This window comes from Uranotaenia lowii, chromosome 2 (genome assembly GCF_029784155.1).
Source record: "Uranotaenia lowii strain MFRU-FL chromosome 2, ASM2978415v1, whole genome shotgun sequence".
NCBI classification, from domain to species: Eukaryota; Metazoa; Arthropoda; class Insecta; order Diptera; family Culicidae; genus Uranotaenia; species Uranotaenia lowii.
In genome coordinates, this window is record NC_073692.1 from 150,002,319 (window position 1) to 150,014,934 (window position 12,616).

General features: G+C 33.6%; 1 protein-coding gene and 1 pseudogene across 3 annotated transcripts in view; both read right to left on the reverse strand.

Moving 5' to 3' along the window:
* LOC129743958 (inactive hydroxysteroid dehydrogenase-like protein 1) overlaps positions 1-12,616 on the reverse strand; it is a 69,487-nt gene that overhangs the window by 9,028 nt on the left and 47,843 nt on the right. The window lies entirely within an intron of this gene.
* Positions 4,806-4,923, reverse strand: LOC129750239 (U4 spliceosomal RNA; annotated as a pseudogene).

Below are 12,616 nucleotides of genomic sequence, written 5' to 3' on the forward strand. Positions count from 1 at the left end.
TTTTGACAAAGTTTGCCCGGATGTTGCCTGGATTTTTTATCGTCAACTTTAAATCAAAAGCTCGAATTTTGCCAGGTTTTTGTATAAAATTGCAGGATTTGTCCGGCTCGGACACGTGCTGAAAAAATTCTGGCAACCTTAGCCTAACTAAGAGAAGCGGCAGATTATGGCTGGAATTATTAAATCCTCGTTGTGGAAATAATTTTGCCATTCCATCCTAAACGCTCAGTTGATTAGTAAAGTTTTTTTCTAAATATTCGCATCACTTCCAATAAAAATACCAAATACGAGATATTTTCGGAGTAAGGTCCTTGGAGTTTTGAGATATAGAGTTTCGAACTCGACGGTGTCTCGGCTTAGATTTCTCCGCGGTCATTAATGTGTTAACAGAATGTCATGCTACTTGCTTATTATACAGGGTCACGAGAAACCTTTAGATCAAATAAAAAAGTGACAACAAAGCTAAAGAAGAGCTTTTTTCCTCAGCTCATTGCAAAACCGTTCAATGGCATCTCGGAATCTCAAAATGGACTTGCATTGTTTCGTCGAAAGCTGTCATCAACATTTCATCTGCCGGCACTCGGAGCCAAACGTGGTATATTATTAAGCCGAAACATCAATTAGCAAAGCAAAAACAAACTGTTAACCGAGAAGCGATGTTTCATTCTTCCCACGGCTTGATTAAACGGCTTCAAAGCCAAATGCCACATCGTTGCCAGCCGTTTTGCTGTTAAGCGAGCGAGTGATGCATCACGAAAGGTTTATGGGTAGATAGGAAAAAAAACCTAAACACATCAAATTCTTGTTCAATTTTATCTTTGCTGGAACTTTACATATGTATAAACTTCAAGAGCATTCACCGATCTAAGCGTTAGTATGAAAAAAAAAATCAATCACACCGTAGATAACATATGTATGTGGCCGCATGTACAGTTCATTCTACGGACTAAAGCCCGTAGCTCTTCGAAAAAAAAAATACATCATTGAAAAAAATATAGTTACTCTGGTCGAATGAACAAACTATTTCCATTGGATTTTATTGCTTACTGGCATGTTCTTTTTTTCTTGTTCAGTTTATCAACTTTGAAAAAACTCTAACAAAATTAAATTTTCTCATAATAAATGGAAATTGAAGATCAGTCTTTATTCCATATTATTACTGTAAATTTCTTACAGCATCAGGCTATTTAATGTAGAACAATAGGAAGATGAAACTTGTTTGAATGATTGAAAAAAAAAGGAAAACTAAATGTCGTTTACCGTTATTGAATTCATTCATTCTCACTATTGTTCAATAATAGCAAATAAGACATGACATCATATCGTCTATCGCTGTCTGAATTGTAGCTTGAATTAATGATGGGAAAATTGAGACTATCTAGACATTTGCATAGTAATCATTAGCCTAGTTTCCATTCTCTAAATAAAACACTTTCTACGACGCAGAGAAAGTTATCTTAACTGTTATGCAATGAATAAACAATGTCGTTTTGCAATACATACCTCATGAGCTATTTAGATTGTTTCATGATTTACGGTTTTTTTGATGAGTTGTTTACTTGTCCTCTTCGTTAATTGTTTTTTTAATGCTCTATTTAAAAAAGCATAAATCTTATTATTTCAATTTCAATTTCTATCAAGTATGAATATACAAACAAATGAGATTTTGTCTAAACCAACAGGATCCTTTAGCGAAAAGCAAACTTAACATCACCCTCATACATTTTTATAGCTGTGGCTACAAAAGACATATAAACAGCACCAAACTAAACCAAGCCAGTGACTCCTGAGAAAATTGATCTCTTGGCCACCCTCCGAAACTGTGTCGATTAAGTAAGTGGTCAATAAGTATCAGATGGCAGCATCTCTCACACATTAGAAAAACTATTAGCAAGCCCCCCTTGACCTCGACCGAGAACTGTCCGGTATCAGTCTTCGAGGATCAATCAGCCTGTCTATGGACTGACTCATAAAATCTGCTCAGGGGGTTTGCTTTATGCAAAGGTGATTGTTTACACCCATTGATATTTATCGAATATATTGCACAGTGAACTAAAGTGCATTGATCAATTTGTTTTTATATATATAAATCTATCTCATTCAAACTTCGTTTCGCTGGACACTGTTAAATGGTGATTAAATATTATTCTTGGCCTTTTTTTCAAAATCAATATCTAAACTACCGCATGTCAATAAAATCCAATGTTCTGATTACTTCTTTGCTACAATTCTTACCCAAAAATCCTATTGTTGTGACGTTGAATCATTGTCGAAATGATGATGTAGGCTTATTTTCTTCCTTTCATTGATTTTTATGTTTCTCTCTGTCATGGCCGTAGGAACGGGGGGGGTTTTGGGGGTTAAACCCCCCCCCCCATGAGGGTCCAAAAAAGCAAGCGAGGTATTATACTCTACACTCCAAATTTTAAATTCATAATCAAATTATAATCAAGTGCTAAGTTATTCAAGAGTAACAATCTAGACTAAAACCTAATGCCAAAACCTCAAAAACCCATCGCAAGTTCAAAATTCAGCTACAGTTTCTCAAAATTTTCTCAATTGTTCATAGGATAAGGTTGCTAGAATTTTTCCATCACGTATCCGGGCCAGACAAATCCGTGCTGTTTTACATAAAAACCTTGCAAAATCCGGGTATTGGATTTCAAAATTGTCGACCAAAATTCGTGCAATATCCAATTTTGGTCAAAACCCAGAAATTATTCATCGACAATCAAGAAAAAAAAACATGAAAAAACCTTCTATAATTTTTTTTTTACCTTGCTCCAAAAATTTTGGACGCATAAATAAAAAAAATTAAAAAACAATTCAAGAATGAGAATGAGAATAAATCCAGGCAAAACCTTGGCTTTTCCAATGGAATCCGGCAACCGAGTCGAACCGATTTTTTTTCCTAATTTTATATTCATTATCCAGGTCAATACCGTTAAAATCGGTCAATCTGGCAATCTTAGCATAGAAATTCAGGTCTGAATATAAATTTTTTAACTAAACCCATTTTGGAGGTTCATATTCCCATAAACAAAATGGAATTTCCATATAATTTCGTATTTCTGATTCTGTATCAAGTTTAGGATTCTTGATTTTTAGACCGAATAATCAGAAGAAATTAGGAATAAAAAGCTGTTTTGAAATCCTGGTTCAAATTCGGTTTTGCATTTCACATCAAATTTAAATCATGTGTTTTGAAAATCGTATGCATTTTCAACGTTTTGATATAAGAATATGAGGAAAAGAAAATTTTTGTTTTTTATTCAAATTCGTAGTTTTTAAACTTTATTCTAACACCAAATTTAAACATTTAAAGCTCCTTAAGTGGCGATCCAAAATTGAAAACTTAGATTCAGATTCATAATTTGAAATTCACATTCTAATTCAGATTTACAAAACAGATTAAAAATAAATCATAAAAATGATGAATTAGGATTAAACCAGAACTCAGATTTGAAATAATAGATTCATGATTGCGGGCTCTAAAACTTGGCTCATAAAATTCTTATCTGGAATTAAGATTCGGAAAAAGTACTTTTTGCACATTTCAGAAATCGTATAGAAATTCGGAAACAGATTCAAAGTTCAGTTTTTGAAATCAGGTTCAGAATTCAGGATTAGAATTCAGAAAAAGATTAAGCTTGTAAATGCGTTTTTCATCATAAAATCACAAATATAACGTTTTTTTTTTATCTTGATCACAGCACTTACTAATGATCCTTATTTTCCTTTTTTTACGAATGATCGCCGAGAATCATCAATCGGAAAAGATCATAAATATAAAGTAGAATTTGAGTTAATTTGCTAAGCTTTGTTTTATGCAAAATATCCCAAATTATATTTAAAAAAAAATCATCCTTACGATTTTCAATATGGAATTGATTCTTTATGAAAAATATTCGCTGTATAAGAAATATGTACCCAATCTTTACCTAAAATATCTGCACCAAATCCTATTTTTTCTCGGTGAATTGTATAACATCATTGATATTGCAGTTTTTTAAGCCAATTTTCAAAATAAAATCATAAATTTAGTTCAAGTTTACATCAAGCAAATTTAATCCCGATATTTTTTATCTCTTACTGTCTGTTGGGAAAATTTGATTTATTTTCATCGAAGGTTAGAATCTTGGAACTTGCAAAAGAATTTGGAAGATTGAGCATGTTTGTTTTGAGTATAGAATATTTTTTAAAAAGAAATTGAAAGCTTCCCTAAAAATAACTTATTTAATGCTCAAATCAAATAACTATGATCTACCAGACTCTTAAACAAATTCAAAAATATTAACCATCGTTGAAAACAAATTCCATATTTTGTTGCTAAAAGTTTCATTATAAAAATTTAGCTCACCTCTTAGGCTAAGAACCACTTTTCTGAAGTTACGATTTAATATGAAAACTATTAATGAGTACTTAAAAATTCATAATCATATAGATACAAACATAATTTGTTTTGATTTTTTTTGTATTCGTGAATTGTTGGGAAAAAAATCATAGGTAAAAATCAGTCATAAAACCCCCCCCATGAGTCGTTTCTTCCTACGGCCCTGCTCTCTGTTGAAGTTCAATGTTCAACCAAACTTTGATTGATCTGAGAAAGTATTTTTCGATCGATAACCAAACATTTCAATCAATCATGAGTTAAAATTGTACCAGGAACGGTATACAAGTATGATATTCGTTTTTCAAAGTTGGAATTTATAGGCACAGTATGGATTTTTTTTTTAAATCTGTAACAAAGAAATTTGATGGTGACGGTTAAAAAATGTGTTTTTTTGTATTCCTTGTGAATCTGCATTTTAAAAACTTTTCTAACATCTACCGTCAGCTAATATTATATATATAGTTTTCAACTAGCAATAATCGCACCTCAGTAGAACTTCATTGTTTACGAAATCGCCACTGCGCAAAGCTTACCAGATTTTGAGTACCGTAAACTGGGGGCTCATTTATCACTTTTTCAATCAATATTCGAACATTTTGGAAGGGGTTGCTTTTTTGTAACACGTAAAAAATTTAGATTACTAACTGAGGTAAGGTGTATAAAGCATGATCATTGATAGCAGAATATTCAAACGACATTAGTGGCTAGAACTAAATGTTTGTTACAATACCAGATTTCATGTTTCGGGGAAACATTGATCACAAAGGTTTTAACGTATCTCAACATCTTCAAAATGATTGTTTTGATGCCAATAAGCAGAGAAGCCTTAAAAAACAGTAATTGTAAATTTTTGTTTGGAATCATTGAATTTTTCACACTTTTTTTTAGCAAATATACACAAAAGATGGAACATTTTGCTGCAAACATTTAGGGGCAATAATTATAAACATTTCTCAGAATTTTTTGGCCTCAAGCTCAAATGAAATTCTACCTTTTTGCAATTTTGTAGGTGCTCCTACTTTTATATGTTCTTTTTTTTATTGGAACTTAATCATTATATCGGGTTTAGCCATTTGTTTTACATAGACTTTCTCATTGAAAATGTTCGTTTTTTAAATATCCGAAAAAGGCCTTGGGATATAACTCAGTTTGCAAGTCAGTTGCCTCTTCAGCCGATGTCCGTTAGTTCGAGCCCAAGAGCAAACATCGAATACAGTTGTACCGGATAAGATTTTCAGTAACTGTCCGCCAACTGCAACGTTGATATAAAGTCGCGAATGCCATAAAAGATGGTTAAACGACTATAACCGTAACAAAAAAAAATATTCGAAATTATCATATAATAACTATAAAAACAACTCTAAAACTTTACCTATACGAAGGAATAAAGTTGAACTTTCATATAAAACAACCAATTTGTTATTAAATGCTTTTTGTTTGTGAGTCTTCGAACAAAAAGATATTTTAAAACTTTAAAACTACATTTCAAGCAATATAGAAATCTCCAACTACAATCCAAATTCAGCGTAATTGAAACTCAATGTATAGGCTTTCAAATGTAGAAAACCGTTTTCAGAAATTTTAACTTCAGACTTAGTTAATTATGTCCATATTGATCAAAATTGCCCGGGTAATCAAAGTTCTCCCTATTTACGGTATTTATTAAATTATTATAATTTAAATATGTAGTAATTAGAGGGGTTTTTTTTTTCTTTTCAAAAGATGCATAATATCTTTATCCTGAATATTCCATGAAAACTGTCAATATCCCGAAAAAAAATTGAAATTTTAAATCTCTGTGTACTTTTACACGACATTAAGCTGTTCACTAGACCGTTGCAAAAGTTGACTTTTTGCTCCCATTTGTTTTTCGATGCCTTTAGGGTTACCAAACATCAGAGTAAAATTTTAGATGATTAGGTTAATTCCTAAGTTAGCGCAACGCGTTTCAATTTTATGTGGAAATTTGTATGGGAGAAGAAATGTTTGCATATAAACTTGTCCAGAAATTTCAAATTAGCTTGAAATGAAGTTTGTCTTCAATTACTGGTGTTGCCTATTCTTACACATCATTTTTTGCCATCATGAAAACAAGCTACCCAGCAAACACAAAATTGCATTAAAAATGATAGCTCGAATCGTTAACAATGTTAATGCTTATCGCAATTCCTACCAAATATTTAAGTAAACCATCTGACTGGTTAGTTTGTTACTTATTTTATATCTTTACTAGCTGACCCGGTGTGCTTTGCTACACCTTCCAAAAATAAATGTATTTTGTATAAATTTATTCAAATTCAGATTTTTGTAAGCATTTTTTAAAATCAAACCTCATTATAGTTCAGAACCAACAACTTTGAAATGAAAGCTGCAGCTGGATTTCCGGTATATATTATTTACTGAAACTTGATTTCTAAATTTGTTTTTCAAGATCTGAAATTGTTACTTTGTTTAAGTCTTCACAATTACTTAAAAAATGTCAAAATTTATGGATTTTCCACCTAAATTCACATTGTGGAAAGTTACGAATTTCCATAAAATCATTTGTCACACCTATTTTTGAGTTATGCCAAATATCCGTAGGAAAAAAATCCTCTTTTAAAATATGGTCTCTTCTTTGAAAAGCTCTTTATCTTAAACTACCATGAAAGCTCCTCCATCTTTTCCAATTTTGTCCCCCACTGCTTGAAGCAGGTAGGCTGATTTACCGACTCGAGTTTACATAAATTTCTAATTGAAAGAAAAAGATTCGCATGTTGGAATTTATTGCCTATTGTACTTTATGGAGATAGAAATTAGAAAACAGGTCAATAGCGTAAAGCGGGACAGTTTTTTGAGTATATTTCTAATATTCTGTGTTATGAGCACTTCTTGCTCCTGATTAGCTTTAGATGGTGTATTTTTTCGAGTTGAAAAAATAAGCTATAGAAATTTAAAAAAAAAAATTGATGAAAAGGATTTTTTATAACCATTTTCAAACAGCATTATCGATTTTATACAGTGCAATTTTTTTTTAAAATAAATTTATTAAAGCAAAAAAAATATGAATTAAAAAAAAATATATCAGTTGTATCACTAAACAAATTCTCAGCGATTTTTATTTTCTCTTTTAAAGTCAAATATTCAAAAATGTTGGCAAAAACAAATTTCAAAGTGAATATTTGCTCCGTATATTGGGGCAAGTGTAAATGCAAAGCTTATTTTCAGATGCGTCAGAGTAATGGCTTTAAAATATGTTAATCTTAAGTTGTCCTTGTCATTTATGCAGTCTGTAAAGCCTGAATCGGCTTAGACGGTGTATGTCTTTAAAAAAATGGATTTAATACGTATTTACGTTTGTTTGTTTTATCAAGTTTCTTTGATTACGCAGTATTCCTGCAGTATAAATTTATATTTGTTACTCCACTTTTAACGAATTCTGCTCAAAGCAAATGACCTTCATTTACAAAGACATTTAAGAATTTTAAATATCCGCTCAATTTCAACATTCGAAACACCCCTTCTGGGCTTTTCAAAATATAGAATCATTTTGAAGATGAATTTCTTAAAAGTTCGACATTTTCTTTTGCCCCAAAGTGTAAGTTGTTTTTAACACTTTAAGGGTATACTAAACATTTCTCATAAAAATGTTGCTTCCAGGTGAATATCAGTTCGAAAGTCTCACTTTTCAAAAAAGAAGCTGATCGAAAGTCTCTTTTATGCAGTCATGTACCACATAAACCCTTTTTTTGTAACAGAGAAAAGTTGAACGTTTGATCATTCTCTAGTTATCCTTGAATGAAAATTCTTTCAGAAAATGAATTCCCTCACTGTTGGCCATTAAAAATCAGTTTATTTCACGGATACCTTTCACTTATTTATGCACACTTCAGTCATATCTTATCTAATTAAAAGAAAAGGCTCTTGATCAGTTCATGGGTCGGATTGTATTTTTTTGATATTATTTAAAATGTAATGGCGCTTGATAAAACTTCAGTTAAGTACATTTTTACATGTTCAACCAAATGATTCCGATCTACCTCTGTAGAAAACATCTTATTCATATTACAGTTGTCACTATAATTCAAATGGGTTAAAAAGTCGTACGTAAATTCTTTACTTTCTGTTTTTTTTTTTCATTTGTCCGCAAAGTGCCATACCGTTATTTCATTAGCATCAGAACTAAATTTATATTTTTTAGACAACAAATGCTACCTACATTAACACGAACTAAATATGGAAGTATTTTTGCAAATCTTTCAATTGGTTTTGATTCGATTGATAAAATACCAATCCGTGTCACCTCTAGGCGTCATTTATTTCCACGTGCTGTGTACAGTTAAGCAAGAAAAACACATCTAGGTTGCATATCACCCCCACGTGCATAAGAAATATAGGTACTTGGTTGAGAAACAGGCGCCTTATTGTTAAATTTTTCCAGCGATCAATAAACTCGCGACGACGTTTGCTTGACCATAGAGACGAAAAACAAACCCCTCAAAGGAAAGAAAACTCTGAACATGGATGTCATGACTTTTCAATTTCAGATTTTGGCAAAAAAATCGATCGGCAAAATGTCAATCTGGGTCACATCTAGGCATCATTCATAACTATGTGCTGTACAAATGAGCAAGGAATCAAGTAGAAAAAAATCACATCAAGGCTTCATATCGCCACCACGTGCATTGAAAATATGCTTGGTTGAGAAATACGCGCCTAAATATTCCCACTGATCAGTATGCTATGCCATGGTTGCACGCGACGCCTCGACCATAGAGACAAAAAACAAACCGTCCGAAGCAAAAAAAAATCTCGAGAAAATGGATGTCATGACTTTGATTTGATTCGAAAAACTACAAATTTTGTATGGAAGCCCCCACTCTCTTAAGTCGGATGGGGTTTTAACTATTATAGAAACCACCCCAGGCCCCAAAAACCCTCAGATGCCAACTTTGACGATGATCGGTTCAGTAGTTTCCGAGTCTATAGGGAACAGACAGACAGACAAACATTCATTTTTATATATATAGATATATAAAAATGAATTTCTGTCTGTCTGTCTGTCTGTCTGTCTGTCTGTCTGTCTGTCTGTCTGTCTGTTCCCTATAGACTCGGAAACTACTGAACCGATTTGCGTGAAACTTGGCAGGTGGGGGTATTGGAGGCAGGGGAAGGTTCCTATTGTGGTTTGAGACCCCTCCCTCTCTCATTAAGGGGGGGAGGGGCCTCCCAAACAAAAGACAATTTTTTGCATAACTCGAGAACCCATCAAGCAAATGGTATCATATTTGGCATGGGGTGGTATTTGGGAACGAGAAATATTTCTATGAATATTTGGTACCCCTCCCTCCTTTCAGTGGCGTGATAGGAAGGGGGGAGGGGGGCTACCTTACAATTTTTCATATAACTCGAGAACTAATCAAGATATTGGATCCAAATTTGGCATGGGAAGGTATTTGGATACGAAAAATATTTCAATGATTATTTGAGACCCCTCCATCTTGGCAGTAGAAAGGGGGAGGGGCCCTCTTTAATATTTTTTTACATAATTCAAAAACTAATAAAGCAAATGGAACCAAATTTGGCATGGAAGGGTGTTTGGATACGAAAAATATGTCTATGATTATTTGAGACCCCTCCCTCTTTCCAGAAGGGAGATTTAAAATGGGGGGGGGGGTTCTTTTATATATTTTTACATAATTCAAAAACTAATTAAGCAAATATAATCAAACTTGGCATGGGCGGGTATTTGGGAACGTGACAAGTTCTAATGATTGTTTGAGACCCCTTCCTTCTACTAGCGAAGAGAAATGAAAGAGGGAGGGGAGTTTCATACAATTTTTACTGCATAACTCGAGAACTACAACAGCAAATGGAACCAAATTAGGCATGGAACGATATTTGGGTACGAGAAATGCTCCTGTGAATATTTGATATCCCTCACTCCTTCAAAAAGGTGGATGAAAAGGTGAAGGAGAGGTCGCTCTTACAATTTTCTTTATAACTGGAGAGCTGATCGAGCAAATGGATCTATATTTGGCATGTGAGGGTATTTGGATACGAAAAATGTTTCTATTATAAATTAAAGCCCCACCTTTTTTCAGCGGAAAGACATAAAGAGGGAAAGGGGGGCTTCCATACATTTTTTTTTGCATTACTTGAGAATTAATCGAGCAAATGAAATCAAATTTGGCATCAAAAAGTATTTGAGTACGAAAATACTTTTTCTATGTGAAACAATTCCTTTCTTGCAGAAGGATGATAAAATTGGATATATAGGAAGGGAAGTGAAGGCCTACATTTAACTTTTTTTTACAATATCCGAGAAATGGACAAAACTTAACATGGAAAATCATTTTGGTATGATTCTATGATTATTTGACACACCATCTTCCTTTCAGTGAGTAGGTACATGGGAGAAGGAAGGTGAGCTCAATACAATTTTGTTAGCATAAGTTCTCAATTTATGCTTTCGAAGCCAACAAATGGAAACAAATATGGCATGGAAAGGTACTTGGTTACGAGAATATGTTTCTACGATTGTTAGACCCTTACGCTTTACAGAGTAGAGAGGGAAAGAAAGGAAGGCGCTCCATATAAATTTTGTTTTAAAGCATAAAAACTTATTAACCAATGGAACTATATTTGATATAAGAGGATTTTTGGGAACGAAAAAAATTGGTATGATTATTAAAGATCACGACCTCCATTCAGCAGGGGGTGAAGGGAAAGGCAGGGGGGCTCTTTTATCAGTTTAGCATAAATCCAGAGCATATCAAGCAAAAACAACCATATTTAATAAGTTGGATTGTTTGCGTACGATTAATTAGAGACCCTCCAGACGGATTAAAATTATTAGATCTTTAACACAAATTTATAGAGCAAGATTCAGAATATTAGTTTAAGTTATCTTTGTGTTGCAATTCGTTTTATAGCGGTTGCTTATGAATTATGTTATAATGTGATTCAAAATAATACCAATAAAACAATAAAATTTTTAATAATTTTTGAAAATATCATTTGATTTGGAAAGGTGTAGCAAAGCACACCGGGTCAGCTAGTCTATATATATAAAAATGAATTTCTGTCTGTCTGTCTGTCTGTCTGTCTGTCTGTCTGTCTGTCTGTCTGTCTGTTCCCTATAGACTCGGAAACTACTGAACCGATTTGCGTGAAACTTGGCAGGTGGGGGTATTGGAGGCAGGGGAAGGTTCCTATTGTGGTTTGAGACCCCTCCCTCTCTCATTAAGGGGGGGAGGGGCCTCCCAAACAAAAGACAATTTTTTGCATAACTCGAGAACCCATCAAGCAAATGGTATCATATTTGGCATGGGGTGGTATTTGGGAACGAGAAATATTTCTATGAATATTTGGTACCCCTCCCTCCTTTCAGTGGCGTGATAGGAAGGGGGGAGGGGGGCTACCTTACAATTTTTCATATAACTCGAGAACTAATCAAGATATTGGATCCAAATTTGGCATGGGAAGGTATTTGGATACGAAAAATATTTCAATGATTATTTGAGACCCCTCCCTCTTTCCAGTTGAAAGGGGGAGGGGCCTCTTTCATATTTTTTTATTAAGTTCAAAAACTAATAAAGCAAATGGAACCAAATTTGGCATGGGAGGGTATTTGGATACGAAAAATATTTCTATGATTATTTGAGACCCCTCCCTCTTTCCAGTAGAGAGATATAAAGGGGGGAGGGGCCTCTTCTATAGTTTTCAACATAACTAAGAAAGTAATGAAGCAAATGGAACCAAACTTGGCATGGGCGGTTATTTGGGAACGTGACATGTTCTAATGATTGTTTGAGACCCATTCCTTCTTACAGCGGGGAGGAAGAAAAGAGGGAGGGGAGTTTTATACAATTTTTACTGCATAACTCAAGAACTACAACAGCAAATGGAACCAAATTTGGCATGGAACGATATTTGGGTACGAGAAATGCTTCTATGAATATTTGGTATCCCTCACTCTTTCGAAGAGGTGGATGAAAAGGGGGAGGCGAGGTCTCCCTTACAATTTTCAGTATAACTGGAGAGCTGATCAAGCAAATTGAACTATATTTGACATGTGAGTGTATTTGGATACGAGAAATGTTTCTATTATAAATTGAAGCCGTACCTTTTAAGCGGTAAGATATAAAGGAAGAGGGGGGGTTTCCATTTTTTTTTGCATAACTCGAGAATTAATCGAGCAAATGAAACAAAATTTCATCAAAAAGTAATTGAGTACGAAAA